This window comes from Crocodylus porosus, unplaced genomic scaffold (genome assembly GCF_001723895.1).
Source record: "Crocodylus porosus isolate Cpor-Errol unplaced genomic scaffold, CroPor_comp1, whole genome shotgun sequence".
Taxonomy (NCBI): domain Eukaryota; kingdom Metazoa; phylum Chordata; order Crocodylia; family Crocodylidae; genus Crocodylus; species Crocodylus porosus.
Genome location: NW_017728943.1, coordinates 7507196 through 7524909, shown reverse-complemented (window position 1 = coordinate 7524909; position 17714 = coordinate 7507196). Strand labels below are relative to the sequence as shown.

General features: G+C 47.8%; 1 protein-coding gene across 1 annotated transcript in view; it reads right to left on the bottom strand.

Annotated features, from left to right (window-relative positions):
- Positions 1-17714, bottom strand: part of EPHA1 (EPH receptor A1) — a 60962-nt gene that overhangs the window by 33493 nt on the left and 9755 nt on the right. The window lies entirely within an intron of this gene.

Genomic DNA, 17714 nt, shown 5'->3' with positions numbered 1-17714 from the left:
TCTTTTTACCCCCTATGTATTTAAAGGACTTCTTATTGTCCTTAAGCCCTGTATTAATACAATAAAAGTGGTTGCAACTGTTGCTCTCTGTCTAATCTTCCCGGGAGAAACAAACTCCTGCAATGCACTAAGTTGGCAACAAGTGAGGCTTCCTGCACTTCATTCTGAGCTCTAAATACCAAGTACTGCATGGGAGAAGTCCTGCACCACTTGGGGAGCGCAGGCCAGGGGAGGTTCCCCCAGGGTGCATTCAGTGTGGCTGCTTTCCATGATGCAAACTTGGGTGGCACTGAAGCATTTGATGAGGCAGTTGTCCTAGGACTCCTATGCCAACCAGCTTGTCTTCTACCTAGATACCAATCAGATCACTGAAGCTAGTCAGAAACATGCTGCATTACTATCTTCAGCTCGCAGGATTTTGATATTGTTCACTCACTCATGGCCCTGGTCAAACCTCATGGCAAATAATACAATGAAATCCTCACACTACTAAACATTATTTCACCTACTCCATCTCAAACAGTTAGGCATTTCAATCAACACAATCAGCTGCCAGGTGAAGAGACTGCAGTATACATAGCTGAGTTGCCTCACTTATCTGCGAATTGTAATTTGGTAGAAGTCGTGAGTCTCTACAGAGGGCCTGACTTGTGGGTAGGATTTGAGATAAGGGCCTACAGTGCAAACCCCTGACAAAGCTAAAACTTTAACTTTCCCTATTACTCAGAACCAGACACTTTCCCATGAGGCTGCATTTCTCCATTCAAAGGAGTTCCAAATATTGGCTGCGAACATGACATCACCAAGTACAATCCAAAAGGAATTCTCTAAAGAAGTCACTAACAGCAGACAAGAAAATGAATCATCCATCCCTGGAAAGCTGCTATAGTTGTGGTGGGAGCCACGGACATGACATACTGCAGAGCCAGATTTAGGCACAAGCTAAGTAAGCTACAACTTAGGGCTTCACATTATGAGGAGCCTTTAAATATGAAAAAAAACCCCAGTAAAACCTCACAAATCCTGCGTGCTCGAGACTGAACATGTGCTGAAAATTTGAAAATACTGGTTTCTTTAAATCAGCATTGCAGCTGGTTGCAGAGCTGGGAAGGTGGGTGTGGGAGGAGGGGGAAGGGGGGAGTAGTGGTGGCTGGTCTTGGAGCACCAGCCGCATGCACAGCAGCGGCACAGGATGCTTAATGGAGGTGGTGGCAGCCGCGTGCAAGCTTCCCCTGCCCCCACCCCTCCCCCAAGCCCTTTTCTACCCCCCAACTGGAAGCCTCTACCTCCCACAGTTTTCGGGCTGCTTCAGCACCATGTGGCTGCATCACCAGACTGTGGGAGCATGGGGCTGCTCTCATACCCCAAGGCCAGGAGCGGATGTTTGTGTGTGAGAGAGAAAGAGACTGTGTGTGAAAGACTGTGTGTATGAGAGAGACTGTGAGAGAGAGATTGTGTGTGCTGATCTGTTTAATTGCTCTTGTGTTGCTGTAGATTGTTTTCATATATGCTAATTAAGAAATCAAAGTATTTGAACTTGAAAGTATTTCATAAGTCAAATAGGCTTATTGCAAGATATATGTTTTAGTTAGATCATTAGCTTTTGGTTGCACCTTCGCCTATTTATATATGCAAATATAAAGCTTTACTATTTCTATTTTCAGTGTCCTTTCTGTTAGAATAATACACTTTTTTTTGGTAATGCTATGGGACCTCTTAAACTTGACATAGCTTAGGGCCCCAGCATGTCATAATTCATCCCTGACATACTGTCTCCCCGATGCCAAATGCCATCCTTGCAAGCACAAGGGTTAAACTGAATATGTGTCTCATCAAAAGTTCAAGCCATTTGGAAAGATGTCAAATAAGCAGAGTGTTCCTCTGGCTGCCACAAATACTGCTGCTGCCAATCCTCACGGAATTTCAGTCTGTGGAATGCTCACAGATGCCTAAGCTACCAGGCTTGTCAACCTTGTAGAAACACCCCCCTTACAGAAGAAAACAACCTACACAACAGGTATTCTATGTTCCATGAAGGTTGAGTCAGGATCTCAGTTTCCCTTAATTTCTGAAGAGATGTACAAATGACTATGACCTAGAAATCTTCCTCCAGTTGTTCTGTGCAAAGCAAAATTTATCAATTACAATACACAAACAGCTGACTTGAAGGGAAAATATAACAGTGTCTACTATAAGAAGGATTGAGAGGTCTTCCACCTCTTAATTGGCAAGGACAGCAAGCAAATTTGCTAAATGGAGAACGGTTTGACCCATTGACCATCAAGTGACCAGGAATGCTCACCATTGCAACAGACACTATTCAAACTGTCCTAACAGAAGTCAGCGAAGCTTTTAAAAAAGGGTTAGGTGTGTACTAAGGCCCACCAGTTTCACTTGTGCTGGATGCAACCATGGTTCTGATTCAAATGAAGTTTAATTGTGTTGCATTCGCCCTCAGTTCCAAGGCTGATGCACAGATGGATCGTCTTGGAGACCTAGAAGCGGTAGTAAATCTGTCGTGGTCCACTCCCGCTGTACTTATCATGAAGTCAAATTGTGATGTTTGAATATGTGCTAACTACAAGTTCAGATAAACAAATCACTACAGAAACACCCATACCACATTCCATTCATAAACCAGAGATTTAGTGAAAGCACCTCCACTGCCATTTTGAAGTGTGGGACACTGAATACATGAGATGCTGCAGATGTTTTAATTACAGCGGCTCCCAAGAACCGCTCTAATTCAAATGTCCCACACCCTGGAGCACATGTAAAGATGCTCATTGACTAGAACTAAAGTCAAGTTCCAGATGATGCATAAGGATGTTGCAGAAGACATCACTATCACCAGGATGAGGTCTTATGATTCCATCAGCTGTTGTTCTAGACTCATTAACTTTTTCAGTTGCTGAACCAATTTAAGAAGAGCTAAAACAGCTTGCTGCTGCCTCCAACAAGATGACTTCAGTCCTTGAATTGGGTTGTCCAGTACAAATCACCACAACCTGATGGCATTTACCCTAGGGTCCTGAAGGAGCTCAGATCAGAAATTGCTGAACTCCTAATTGTATCATGCAGCCCATCAATAAAACCGACCTTGGTACCAGAAGCCTGGAGGGTTGCCAAAATGACTTCCAAATATAAAAAAGGTTTGGGGGGGGGGTGAGGGACCCTAGAAACTACAGGCTGGCCTAACTTCTGTTCTTGGAAAACTGGTAGAAACAATAATAAAAGAAAGAGAATTCTTCATTGTTCAGCATATTGGTAATCCCTCAGTGACATCTTGGATCTGGGCTCTGGGCAAGCAGCAGCCTTCCCGAGACAACAGGTCAGGTCAGTAGATGGATTCCTTTCCTGCTGCAGAAGCGAGTCTCCAACACCCATCTCTTTTTCTTAGTGGCGGTGGTCTCAATCCTTCCCACCTTGGGGACGCCTGGCCTGTTCTCCCCCACCAATGAAACATGCTCCTCGCTCTGTTGCTATCCATATCTATTCTCCAGATGAACTGTTGCAGGTAAATATGAAGATTTCTGCTTGCTGCCAGAGGTCACAGTTTCATAGTTTCTAGGGTTGGAAGGGACCTGAACAGATCATCAAGTCCGACCCCCTGCCCTGGGCAGGAACAAGTGCTAGGATCATAATACCTCAGCCAGATATCTATCCAACCTCCTCTTGAAGACCCCCGAGGTAGAGGAGCGCACCACCTCCCTTGGGATCCCATTCCAGAGCCTGGCAGCCCTAACTGTAAAGTAATGCCCCCTGATATCAAGCCTGAACCTGCTCTCAATCAATTTGTGGCTGTTATTCCTTGTTATCCCAGGTGGTGCCTGGGGGGAACAGAGCCTCACCTATTTTCCGCTGGTCCCCCCTGGTGAGTTTATAGACAGCTACCAGATCCCTTCCCAGTCTTGTTTTGTAGAGGCTGAATAGATTCAGCCCCTTTAATCTATCTTCATAGGGCCTGGCCTGCTGCCCCATGACCATGCGAGTGGCCCTCCTCTGGACTCTCTCTAGGTTAGCTACAGCCCTCTTGAAGTGCGGTACCCCGAACTGGATGCAATACTCCAACTGCGGTGTGACCAGTGCCACATAGAGAAGAAGGATCACCTCCCTGGACCTGCTTGTGATGCATCTGTAGATGCACGACAAGGTGTGATTAGCCTTACTGGCCGCTTCCTTGCATTGGCGGCTCATGTCCATCCTGGAGTCAACAATGACTCCAAGATCCCTTTCAGCCACTGTGTTGTTGAGAACAGTGTTTCCCAGCCTATAGATAGGTTGCAGGTTCCTTCTCCCTAGATGCAGCACCTTGCATTTGTCTGCATTGAATTCCATCCTATTCTCATCCGCCACCTCTGTAACCTGTCTAGATTTAGTTGGATTCTGTCCCTCCCCTCCAGTGTGCCAACTTCTCTCCACAACTTTGTGTCATCAATGTATTTAGACAGCATGCTTTCCATGCCCACCTCCAAGTTGCTGATAAAGATGTTGAATAGGTCACAAGCTTCCAAATTCCACCTTCCTTGCAAAGCAGTTATAAGGATACCAGACAAATGGCTCCAAAAATAGGTCCTATACTCCCAGCTTGCCAGTGGTCACTACTCTAAAGCTGGCCAAAGAAGAGAGTCAAGGACATCCTGAAGGCCAATATGAACAAGTGCAATTTTTACATCAATACCTGGGAGACTTGAGCACTGAGTTATCCCCTATGGTGCTATGGAATATAATAAGGCATCAACCACTTTGTGCAAACCCACCTCATTATGTTCTGTCACTGAGTCCAGTATTTTTTAATATCCTTCTTAATGATTTGGATGATGGGATTGAGTGCATGCTTAGCAAATTTGTGGATGACATTAAGCAGGGTGGAGTTGCAGATCCTCTGGGCTAGGGACAGACATTACACATAAACTGGTTTAAGTGATCAGAAACTGGTTTAAACCTGTAACAGAATAGTCATTCAGTGCACATAAACCAATTTCAAAATGGCCAAAACTGGTTGGAGATAAACCTGGTTGAATGTATTAACTGATTTGGCTCAAACTGGTTTATGAAATATCTGTCCCAGACCCCTTCCTGGTTTAACTTAAACCAGAGTCCCCCAGCATCCCAGCATGCTCTCTGGGCTGGGCTTTCTGCTCCAGTCCAGCAAAGCTGGCCCCACCCCTCTCCTCCCCAGCTGGAGCAGGGACAGGCAGGGGCGGGGGTCTGGCTAGAAGGGAGTTTAATTCCCCCCGACTCCCAGGAGGCCGCAGGCAGATCTTCCCACCCCGACCCCTACCACTACACAGCAGTGGAATAAGCCCCCTCCTGTCCCTTCCACTGGATGCTGGAGGGAGGGGGAATAAATTCTGTACCTGCCCACCCCCTGCCAAGGGGCCATGCTCAGTGACATTTGGGTGCACCCCTGTCCAGCTGCTGCAGTGGGAGGGGGGAGGGCCCTTGATGGGGGCAGCAGCCCCTGTCATAGTGTTGTGGAGTGTGAGCCCCTTCCTTGCAAGGGGAGCCATGCTGCAAGGTGAGGAAAGCTGCTATGGATCATGGTCCTGGAGAGGGCTTAGAAGGCTCTGGCCCCCTCCAGGCCCCGGTGCTGCTATGCACAATCTGCCACAGCTCTGCCCACCTTGCAGTGGGGCCCCCTGCCAGGAAGGGGATCGCACTCCCCAGCACTATGACAGGGGCTGCTGCCCCCATCAAGGGCACTGCCCACTCGAGCTGCAGCAGCCAGACAGGGGCATGGCCAGAAGCTTACTGGCAGGGCCTCTTGAGGAGGAGCAGGGATGGAGGTTATTCCCCCTCCCTCTGGTGTCTGGTGGAGGGGATAGAAGGGGGGTTATTCCACTGCTCAGTGGCAGTGATTAGGGTGGGCAGACCCGGCTGAGGTTCATGGGAGCAGTGGGGGTAGAGGGAAGAACCCCCCCCGCCCACTTTGCCTCAGGGGCCATGGTGCCCCCCCCGCTACAGCAGCAAAGGGGGAGCACACAGCAGACCCAGCTTGGGGTCCCTGCTGGTGGGACAGGGAGGGGGGAATTAAACCACTCTCTGGCCTGTTCAGCCCAGACTGGCCACTCCTCATGCCCCACATAGCTCTCCTACAGCCACAAGCATGCTCTAGCGCTCCCTGACACCTGGCCTGAGCAACTGCAGGCACATGGCTGCATTGCCTCAGTTCAGACAGGATGTCTGTACTGTTACAAACCAATTCAACCTAGGCAGATTAGAGTAACTTGCAAAGGTTGAATCAATTTAGGCTTCAGCTTTTTGAATGTCCCTAGCCCTGGAGGATAGGGCTAGGATCTAGAATGACCAGAACAGACTGGAGAAGTGTTCCTTAATCACTTAGATGAGATTTAACAAGGACAAGTGCAAAGTTTTATACTTGGGGATAGAATAATTGCATGCTGATTGGGGAATGACTGGCTAGACTGCAGTACTTCAGAGAAGGACATGGGAATTACAGTAGATCATAAGCTGAATGGACTTTTTTTCTGTAGCTGTAGGCTATAGGAGTAGTAGCAATGGTTTCAGGCTGCAGTTGGGGAAACTTAGGTTAGAGATTATGAGAATCTTTATGACTATGAGGGTGGTCAAATATTAGAACATGCTACTTAGAGAAATTGTGGTATTTCCATTCTTGGAAGTTTTTAAGAGCAAGTTAGACAGACGCTCGACTGGGATGGTTTAATCAAGGATGATCCTGCCTTGAGCAGGGGGCAAGGCTAGATGGCCTTGCCAGATGCCTTTCAGCCCTACTTTCCTATGATTCCTAAGATTCACCTTCCTGTCAAATGAGGACACAGCCATTGTGATTCAGCTTTCATTATGTGCAACTCTCTCTATCCAATGTTGAACATTATCAGATTAGAGATTGAAGTTGGTAGAACCTGTTGCAGCATGCCTGTTTGTTCACAAGCTCCATCTCCTTCCTATTCAGAACAGAATTCAGTCCTAGTTTTAATATATATGAGCCCTTTGGTAAGTGTGAACAGAGACCTGCTTCAGAGGGGAAAAAAATCACCTTATCCTCTGATGCCAGTCCACAGCATAAAAAGGTTGGGAACCCCTGTCCTATGGCACTTTCATGCATTTAGATTGGACTGGATTAGCCTCTGCCCATAGAACTATGCAGTTCCTAAAGAAAGTTCTTTAACAATAAATTAATATTTGAGCAGAGCCACTATGTGCAGATCGCTGACTCAGGCACATATATTTCTATAGTATTGTATTCTGTGGCTCTTGGCCATGTCAAGAATTTGGTTTGCAGCTAGAAGGGTATGAAGTTTGTCCACTCCTGGTATAGGCTGTGAAATGATGGGCTACTTCGTTGAGGTAGATTTGATGAAGATTTGCTTAAAGGCAAAGCTAGGCAAGAAGACAAAAATGGAACCTTGGTATGTCAAAATAATTATTCTAGGGGTGCACTGATAGAGATTTTTGGGGTCGATACTGATGGCCAATATTTAAGAAGGCATATCGGTCAATACCAATCTGATTTCTGATACAGCTGCCTCCAGCTGGTAAGTCCATTGTGGTGGAAGGGGAGCGGAGAGGGAAGGAGAGTGGTGGGGGGACAGATCAATGCTCCCCACGGTGATGGAGGGGGAAGGGACAGAAGCTGCCCAGGCGGGGTGGGGAGGGTCTGGAGCCATAGCTCATGGAAAAGAGAAAGGTGGTTCCCACTATTGCTTGCACCCCAGGAGGACACAGGAGGGGAGGGGGGCATGTACCCCTGGATCTGCATGGGACAGGGCAGGCTGGAGCAGGAGCTGCGTGGGGCTCTACTCAGTGGGGGCTGGGCTCAGAGCGGGTGCCAGCAGCACTGGGAAGATGCTGCATCCACCCCAAATTTTGCCACTGCTCCACTCCCACCGCCACCACTGCCAGACTGTGGCTCAATGCCCTGCCTCCACCCACATACCAGGAAAAGCCAGGGTTGCGCCAGGCAGCTGGCAGTGGTGGCTCTGGGAGCAGAGCAGAGGCAAAATTTAGAGCGGATACAGGATCCTTCCAGTGCCGCCGGCACCTGCTCCAAGCCCAGCCTCTGCTGAGAAGAGCCCTGTGCAGACCCGGCTGCAGCCCGCCCTGCCCTGTCCTGTCCCATGCAGATCCAGGGGGACATACCCCCCCATGCCCTCCCAGGGTGCAAGCAGCGATGGGAGCCATCTCCCCCTCAAAAGTCATGGCTCCAGCCCTATTCACACTGCCCAGGCAACATCTGCCCCACCACACCTCTTCCCTCACCTCTCCCCTTTCACCAGCTCTCTATGCTGCCAGTTCTGCTCCTCACTGCCTGAGTGCTGTGCTGTGGCTGTGTGCACAGCCCAGGCATTCATCGGCCAAATTATCGGCCCCATCGGCTGATATCCAACATAGCCGGTTTTCTTTATATCTGTACCAATCTGATATCGGACCAATGTATCGGTGCACCTCTAAATGATTCCAATATGAACTTGCTTTCACCCTTGATCGAGAAATCTTAAAATGTTGATGACCTTGCCAACTTCTGCATTTTTTACAACCTAGCGGTGAAACAATTTCAGACATAAACGCTGCGTGCCCCCAGCAGCTGTGGGGGCACAGTGAGCTCTGGCAGGCAGCAGCAGTACAGTTGGTAGCAAGCACATGGCGGTGGTAAGTGCGGAGCTGCCACTGGCAGTTACAGTGCTGTCGGCAGCAGCGGGAAGGGTGGGAGTGAGCCAGCAGTGTCGATGGTGCCTTTTCATAGGGGGTGCACTGCCATGCTCAGGGGGTGCATGTGCCCCCCTACATGTCACCAATGACTTCTGAAATATATAGATACCTTCAACTTTAGTGACCTTGGGCTAGATTTTATTCCATTTATTATGCTTATTATGCAATTATTTAGGCTGGAGGGTCACTCAAAGAGTTTTGTTGAGCTGTTGAGGGCCACTAGGGTAGTCCCACCCCGACAGGTGCCCTGGCCTCTGGTTGCCATCTTGGGACTGGAAGTCCCGCCCCAAACCCTGACCTGTGCCACTGTAAGTCCCTCCCTTTGCCTCCGGAAATATTACTTTTGGAAAAGAGGAGTTTGGTATCTTGGAACTGGAAAAAAAACAAATCACATACTAAAAATCAAACATCTATTATAACCTTCTTTACTTCAGAAAATATTTTTGTCTTTATTTACATGTATTTGTGTAGTCATAGTATATATAGAGGTGATTGCAAAAGAGCTCAAAATAAAGTCTTACTCTTGTATATTGTGTGTGGGGTGAGGTTAGGAGGCTGGATATTTGTGTGGTGGGGTGTGGGGCATGTATATGCACCATGGTGGCGTGTATGGAGAGGGGTATGGTGTTTATAGGGGGTGTATTTGTGTGTGGGGGACAGTGTGGTTGTGGGGTTTTGTGCTGGCTGTAGGTGTTCATAGATTATAGAGTCGGAAGGGACCCAATGGATCATTGTGTCTGACCCCCTGACCACAGCAGGAAAGAGGACTGAGGTCAGACGACCCCAGCCAGGTGATTGTCAAGCCTCCTCTTGAAGACCTCCAAGTTAAGTGATAGTACCACCTCTCTCGGAAGCCTCCAGGGTCTGGAATGCCAGACCCTGGCCACCCTTACTGTAAAAAATTTCTTCCTAATGTCTAACCTAAATCTACTCTCCACTAGTTTGTACCCATTATTTCTAGTTACTTCCTGGGACGCTCTGATAAACAATGCATCCCCAATTCCCTGCTGTCCTCCCCTGATAAACTTATAGGTGGCTATAAGGTCACCCCTCAGTCATCTTTTGTAAAGGCTGAAGAGATCCAGATTTCTTAACCTCTCCTTGTAGTAATCACGTGAGTGGCCCTCCTCTGAACCCTCTCCAGATTCTCTGTGTCCCTCTTGAAGTGCGGTGCCCCAAACTGGACACAGTACTCCAACTGCGGCCTGATCACTGCTGTATAGGGGGGGAGCATCACCTCCCTCGATCTGCTGGTCATGCATCTGCTAATACACAAGAAGGTGCGATTGGCTTTGTTGATGACCTTGTTATACTGCCGGCTCATGTTCATCTTGGAGTCCACTATGACTCCAAGATCTCTCAGCCTCTGAGCTGCTGAGGGGGTCATTCCCCAACGTGTAGGTGTGCTGGGGATTCCCCCCTCCTAGGTGGAGTACCTTACGCTTATCTTTGTTGAATTGCATCCTATTTCATTCCGCTTATTGATCTAACCTGTCCAGATAAGCCTGTATCTGCTCCCTGCCCTCCGGTGTATTAACTTTGCCCCATAACTTGGTATCATCTGCAAACTTGGAGAGGTTGCTCTCCACATCCTCGTCCAAATCGCTGATGAAGATATTAAATAGCACTGGTCCAAGGACCGAACCCTGCGGGACCCCACTGCCCACCTCCTTCCAGGCCAAGAACAACCCATCCACCACCATTCTCTGGGTGTGGTTCCTAAGTCAGTTAGCCACCCACCTGACTGTGTAGGCCTCCACTCCACAGCCTGTTAGTTTCCCTATGAGAATAGGATGTGAAACTATGTTGAAGGCCTTCCTAAAATCCAGGCAGATGACATGGACCTCAGCTCCTGTGTCAAGGCAGTGTGTGACCTGACAGTGTGTTATATGGCTTCGGTGACAGGGTGAAGTCTAGGGTCAGATTGCCTGGTCTGCCTGGAGGTTGATCTGCCTGGCTGCTGCTGCTGCTCAGCATGAGTAGGCGGTGCAGAGCAGGTGTGGGGTGGGTAGGGGTTGGGGCTGTGCCAGTACCATGGAGCTGAGGCCAGTGGCAGCAGTTGCAGCTGGAAGGAGCTGCCACCACCTGAGCTGCCTAGTAAGGCAGTCCAGTTGTGGAGTCTCCCCAGACTCACTGCATGCCCCGGGGGTGACGAGACACACCACAGGCTGGATGGTGTTTGGGCCAAGTGGGACCGAGGGACTCGCTGCAGGCTGGACAAAGACACTCTGTAGGCCAGGTCTGGCCTGCAGGCTGCATTTTGTTAACCCCCATTAGTGGACCTAGGACCCTCCCTAAGTGTCATTCCATTTGCAGACACTATTTCAGTCTCTGAAAAAATTTTAATATAAAAGTTGGTTGGTTCTCCTTCTTACTGCTGTCCTGGGACTCAGTCTTAAGGGTTAGATGACAGATGGTGTGTTACTGGATTTTTAGTGACTTAAACAGGATGGAATAGAATTGCAGTTAGGCATGTAAATCCACTTACATGTATAATAGTGAAACTAAACCTTCCCCCTCCCCAGCTCTAGATATTAGCACAGCATGAAAGCTGCACACATTTTATTGATCTCTTTGCAATGGACAGGAAAATCAGGTGTCCATTCTCACTTTTATAGAATCAGAATCATAGAAAATTAGGCTGGAAGGGACTTCAGGAGGTCATCTAGTCCATCCAACCCCCTGCTCCAAGTTTGGTTTTTGTATGAAAATGACTCTAGCCAGGATTGATATTGCTAGTCAGGGGGAAGTTATTCCATTATGCTGAAATGTATGACAGTTCTCTTAAATGAGGGGGTACTCCCACCTCTCTGCTCACCATTTTATAATTTGGGTGTTTCTAAGGATCATTCTGTGCTTCTAGATTTTCAAATGATAGTTGAAATCTGATTGGTCTTTTTACCAAGGTCTAGCTCTTTCTTTTCTGATGTAACCTTCATCATGTTCTTGTCACCTCCAAGTTAAGTTATCAGAAAGCACTCCACTTCACTGCACACTTAAAGTTAAAACCCATTCACCTTTTCAAACCTAAATAGCATTGACAGAGCTGTGAAATTAGAATTTTTGGACTTGTGCAGAGTTTGGATACTATTGCCATCTGTGGAAGACTAGGGTTACCAAAATATGTGCACTTCTGCTGGAAGTAATGTGGCAGAGACAGAGGGGGCCCCTCATCTTTTAGCCTAAGAGCCAAGTGGGTAGGGCAAATGCCCAGTACATGAGAGAACTAAGTTGTAGACCCTCCCTCCTCCAGAAAGAGTTCTCTCTCTTACCATGGGTGCACTCGCCCGCACACGTAGAGAGTGGTCCAGAAAAGCCAAGGCAGAAACCAAACTCAGGCTAGCCACAGGAATCAAGGACAACAAAAAGTCCCTCTTTATATAGGTGGGAAGCCAGAGAAAGAACAAAGGCAACATTGGACCCCTGCGAGATCAAATAGGGCAGCTGACATCTGATACCCAAGAAAAGGCATCAGTTTTCCACCCACCCAGGGGGGTCACACTGTCAAACAGGATGTAAAACACCTAGGGAGTGGAAGATGGGCCCACAATTGACATGGATCAGGTGAGGGAACACCTCGAGAAGCTAGACATCCATAAGTCTGCGGGCCTGGACAGAATGCAGCCGAGAGTTTTGAAGGAGCTGGCGGACATCATAGCTCACCCTATGGCGAAGATATTTGAAAATTCGTGGTGCACGGGAGAGGTTTTGGAAGTCTGGAAAAGAGCCAATGTGGTCCCAATCTTCAAGATAAGAAGGAAGGAAGATCCAGGGAATTACAGGCCAATCAGTCTGATGTCCATCCCTGGAAATATCTTGGAGAAAATCATCAAGGGATCCATCAACAACAGGCTAATGGAAGGCAACCTTTTGAATGCCAGCCAGCATGGCTTTGTTACTGGAAGGTCTTGCCTGACCAACCTCGTCTCCTTCTATGACCAGGTGATGCACTACCTGGACAAGGGAGACAAGATTGATGCCATATATCTGGATTTCAAGAAAGCTTTTGACTTAGTCTCCCATGAGGTCCTCATGGTTAAGCTGGTGAGCTGCGGCCTCAACCATCTCACAGTCCGATGGTTGGGGCACTGGCTCCGGGGTTGGACCCAAAGAGTACTAGTTGTTGGGAGTGAATCAGTGTGGCGCAAGGTGACCAGTGGTGTCCCTCAGGGCTCAGTACTCAGGCCAGTACTCTTCAACCTCTTCATTAATTATCTGGATTTGGGCGACAGATGTGGACTGGCAAAGTTTGCAGATGACACTAAACTATGGTGGAAGGCGGTCACACTGGAGGGCAGGCTGGGGATACAGGCCAACCTGGACACACTCGCAAGGTGGGCGGACCAAAACCTGATGTCCTTCAATGTAGAGAAGTGCAGGGTGCTCCACCTTGGGAGGAAGAAGCAGCAGCACACTTACAGGCTCGGCAATGCTACGCTCACTAGCACCATGATCAAAAGAGACTTGGGGGTCTTGATTGACCACAAGATGAACATAAGCCACCAATGGAATGCTGTGGCCAGCAAAGCAAACCAAACTCTGGCATGCATTCACTGATGCATCTCAAGCAAAACTAGGGATGACATCTTTCTACTTTACTTGGCCTTACTTAGTGAGGCCACAGCTGGAGTAGTGCGTCCAGTTTTGGGTCCCGCCACTTCAGGAGGGACATGGATAAGCTTGAGAGAGTCCAAAGGAGAGCCATCTGTATGATCAAAGGCCAAGAGGGCAAGGCTTATGAGGAGAAGCTAAGGGACTTGGGACTCTTCAGCCTGGAGAAGAGAAGGCTCAGGCAGGACTTGGTGGCAACCCACACGTATGTAAGGGACCTGGGAGAACAGTTGTTCACCAGAGCTCTCCAAGGGATAACAAGGTCTAACAGCCACAAACTCTTGGAAGGCCGATTTAGACTGGACATAAGAAAAAACTTCTTTACAGTCCATGTGTCCAGGGTCTGGAACAGACTTTCCCCAGAGGCAGTGCAAGCACCTACTCTGGACTCATTCAAAAGGCGTTTGGATGTTTATCTTGCTGGAATCATTTGACCCCAGCAGACTTCCTGCCTATGGCAGGGGGGCTGGACTCAATGATCTTGCAAGGTCTCTTCCAGCCCTAATGTCTATGAAATCTATAAGAGTGCTACTTAGAGACATAACCTGATGTATCTTGCTTCTCAGCAAAGTGTTCTAACAACCAGGTTGTAGGCAAGTAAGAGAGTGGGTGACTCACTAACATGGCTTTTGCTGGAATGGAGGGGACCCTGGGTTTTGTTCTCAGTGGACAGAATTATTTTACCACTGTTTATCCATTAATTACAATAAAGATTAAGTACATAGTTCAGAAAAGCCATTAGAGGCATGGGTCAGAACTGCCCAAGAGGAAAAATGGTCACTATTCTGGAAAATGATCTGTGGCAAGGAGGTTACGACAGGAGGTGCAGGCTCAAAACTCCTGTAGCTAATGCTAGAAATACATGTTGCCAAATGAAGTGGATCTGGTGCGCCAGGATGCACTGAAGCTGATCTGCTTCATTGGGCAAAAGACACACAACCCATTGTCCTGCCTATTGACACTGAGGGATAATCGGCAACATATTGAACATCTATTGACACTGAGGGATAACAGGCAACATACTGAACATCATAGATGAACATCAAGCTGGGGTCATTTGACCCCAGTACTCTTTCCTGCCATGGCAGGGGGTCGGACTGGATGATCTGCTCAGGTCCCTTCCGACCCTACAAACTATGAAACTATGAAACTATATTCTCCTGGGGTTAGTGGCCTGGTCCTGTGCACTCTAGGACTCCCTGCACAGGACTGGATCCCTCAAGCCCTAGGAAAACATGTCCAGATTTCCCTGCTTACTAAGAAGCGCCCCTAGTATCTTCAGGACACGTCTCTAAGCAGAGACACCGGAGTTTCTCCACTTACCAAGGTGTGATCTTGATGTCTCACTAAGTGGGGAAAACTGGGCAGGCACTACCAGGGTTTGAGGGTCCCAATCCTGGATGGAGATCCTGGGGGTATGTTTCAATAAGAGGGGAACCTCCAGGTTCCGCCACTTACAGAGCTGAACCCTGGAGATCCTGAGGGATGTGTCTTGGTAAGTGGGAAACGGTGCGCAGGCACTCAGGGGGCTTAAGGGAGAACTTTCAGGGTATGTTGTATTAGGTTCTTCAAGCCCCTGGAACACCTGCCTGCGATATCTGGAGGCACCTATGTGGCCAGAGTACAGCTGACTAAGCGTGCTCAGTAAAGAAGTTCAGGGCGAGCATAGCTACATAGAAATCTAAACTCAGCATAAGTGCTAAAAACTTTAGTTAAGCAGTTACATAAGTGCTACTTAGGTACATAAAAGTGAAATAGGATTAAGCCCTTAGGATATGGTTATATGGTACAAGGCAATGCTGCGTAGATATTCTCTGCTTGTTAGCTGCAAAACTGGAAGCAATGCTGTTGAACATTAGTGCAGCATTGCATACAGGCCAGTAAATTCTGCTGAGAAACATAGATGAAAGTACTTTCAGCACCACAGCAGCATAACTATAATCCTGGTTCTACAGCTAGAAAACTTGCCTAGGATCTGTAAACTGTTGTAGGAAAAAAAAAAAAGTTTCATGTTGGTCTACTCTGGTAAAACCCAACTGACTCAATGCAAAAAAGGAAAAAAACCTTATATTTTTAGGATTTGGGATTCATAAATCTAAAGTGCTTAACTGAATGTGACAAGAACTATTATCAGCTTTAATTTTAATTGTATGATGTTGCTGCAGCTGGAATAGTACTATATACAGCATTTTGAATAATGAAATTCCATATGGATAGTATGTTATAGATCAGGGGGTGTGTCCATATGTTCATTAATGCACCGTAATTATGGCACATTAAGTTTAGCACTGTAATAGCAGGTAATAACGCACCATAATCAGTGTTACTGCGCAGTAACACAGATTATTGCTTTTTAGGTGACACTTAATGCCTACTGGACTAATCTGCTGCACATTAGCTTGTGGCGCTCAGGTGAAGTACCTGAAGACTGGAAGAAGGCCAATGTGGTATGCACCTTCAAGAAAGGGTGGAAAGTAGATCTTGGGAATTATAGGCCAATCAGCTTGACTTCAATCCCCGGTAAGATTCTGGAGAAATTTATCAAGGAGACCCTTCTGGATAAGCTGGCTGAGGGCAACATCCTGAGGAACAGCCAGTATGGGTTTGTCATGGGTAGGTCTTGCCTGACCAATCTCATTTTCTTCTATGACCAGGTGACATATCACCTGGACAAGAGAGAAGAGATTGACATCATATACCTGGACTTTGAAGAAGCCTTTGATTTTGTGTCCCAAGACCGCCTCATGGAAAAACTGGCCAATTGTGACCTTGGCTACACCATGGTCCAATGGCTGGGAAATTGGTTCCAAGGTTAGACCCAGAGAGTAGTGGTCGATGGTAGTGAATCATAATGGTGCCCCGTGACCAGTGGTGTCCCTCAAGGCTCTGTCCTTGGACTGGTTCTCTTTAACATCTTTAACAATGATGTGGACATTGGTGTCAGAAGCGCACTGGCTAAATTCGCCGATGACACTAAACTTTGGGGCATAGCATCCACACCTGAGGACAGGCTGACTTGGATAAACTTAGTAAGTGGGTGGACACAAACCTGATGATGTTCAATACCGATAAATGTAAGGTACTCCACCCTTGGGAAAAAAACCCGCAGCATACTCACAGGCTCAGCAGTGTTTCGCTTGCTAGCATCACTGCTGAAAGAGACTTGGGGGTCATGATTAACCACAAAATGAACATGAGCCACCAATGCGATGTCGCAACTGGTAAAGCAAACCAAACTCTGGCTTGCATCCACAGATGCTTCTCAAGTAAATCTCAGGATGTCATCCTCCCGCTGTACTCGGCCTTAGAGAGAGTTCAGAGGAGAGCCATGTGCATGGTCAGAGGACAAGAGAATAGGCCTTATGAAGAGAGGCTGAGAGCCAGGGGACTCTTCAGCCTGGAAAAGTGCAGGCTCAGGGGGAACTGGTGGCTGTTTATAAGTACATCAGGACCTGGTAGAACATCTGTTCACCAGAGCGCCCCAAGGAAAAACAAGGACAAATGGTCACAAACTCCTCCAAGTCTGTTTTAGGCTGGACATAAGAAAAAATTTCTTCACTGTCCGAGTCCCCAAGACCTGGAATAAACTCCCTCCAGAAGTGGTGCAGGCACCTACTCCGGACTCATTCAAGAAATGCTTGGAAGCTTATCTTCCTGGGATCCTTTGACCCTAGCTGACTTCCTGCCCCTGGGGCAAGGGACTGGACTTGATGATCTTTGAGGTCCCTTCCAGCCCTAACGTCTACGAAATCTATGAAATCTATGAACCCCTGGTTTAGCGTGTGCCTGTATTCTCTCCACTGCAGTAAAAACCCTGAGCAGACATGCCCCCTGCCAACTGCTGCAGTATACACCAGCAATGCAGCACACCTTTGCATGGGCCCCATCTGCTATCAGTGCACCACATACCACACAAGACCTGGCCTCACCCTGAACATGCCATGCCATACTACCTGCTGGGGCAGGTACAGAGCATGGAAAATGGAGGACACAGAACAAGGGAGCCTGGACACTGGCTGCTGTTGCAGCTGAGGAGATAAGGGGAGTAGTAGCCAAGCAGGAGCCGGAAGACTGCAACCTAACCCCAATAGTGCACCAGTTGGACAGCTCTGCTGATCACACAAAAACTACCAAAAACAATATGAAAAGCAGCAAATTTTTAGAGCAAAAAGTTTTTCATGGGGTGTCCTGTTCAGGGTCAGGCATACTGGCAATGCTTATAAAGGCAACCTACCACCTTAGTGCTCACTTCTCTGTGTTTTCTCTACTTATAGAAGTCTAATACAGGTTTCCCTCACTTTATGCTGGACATGTGTTCCTGGAAAATGGCACCTAACTCAAATTCACATAAAGGAAACACACTTTACAATGCAGCAAATAGGGATACGTTCCAAGACCTCAACTATACT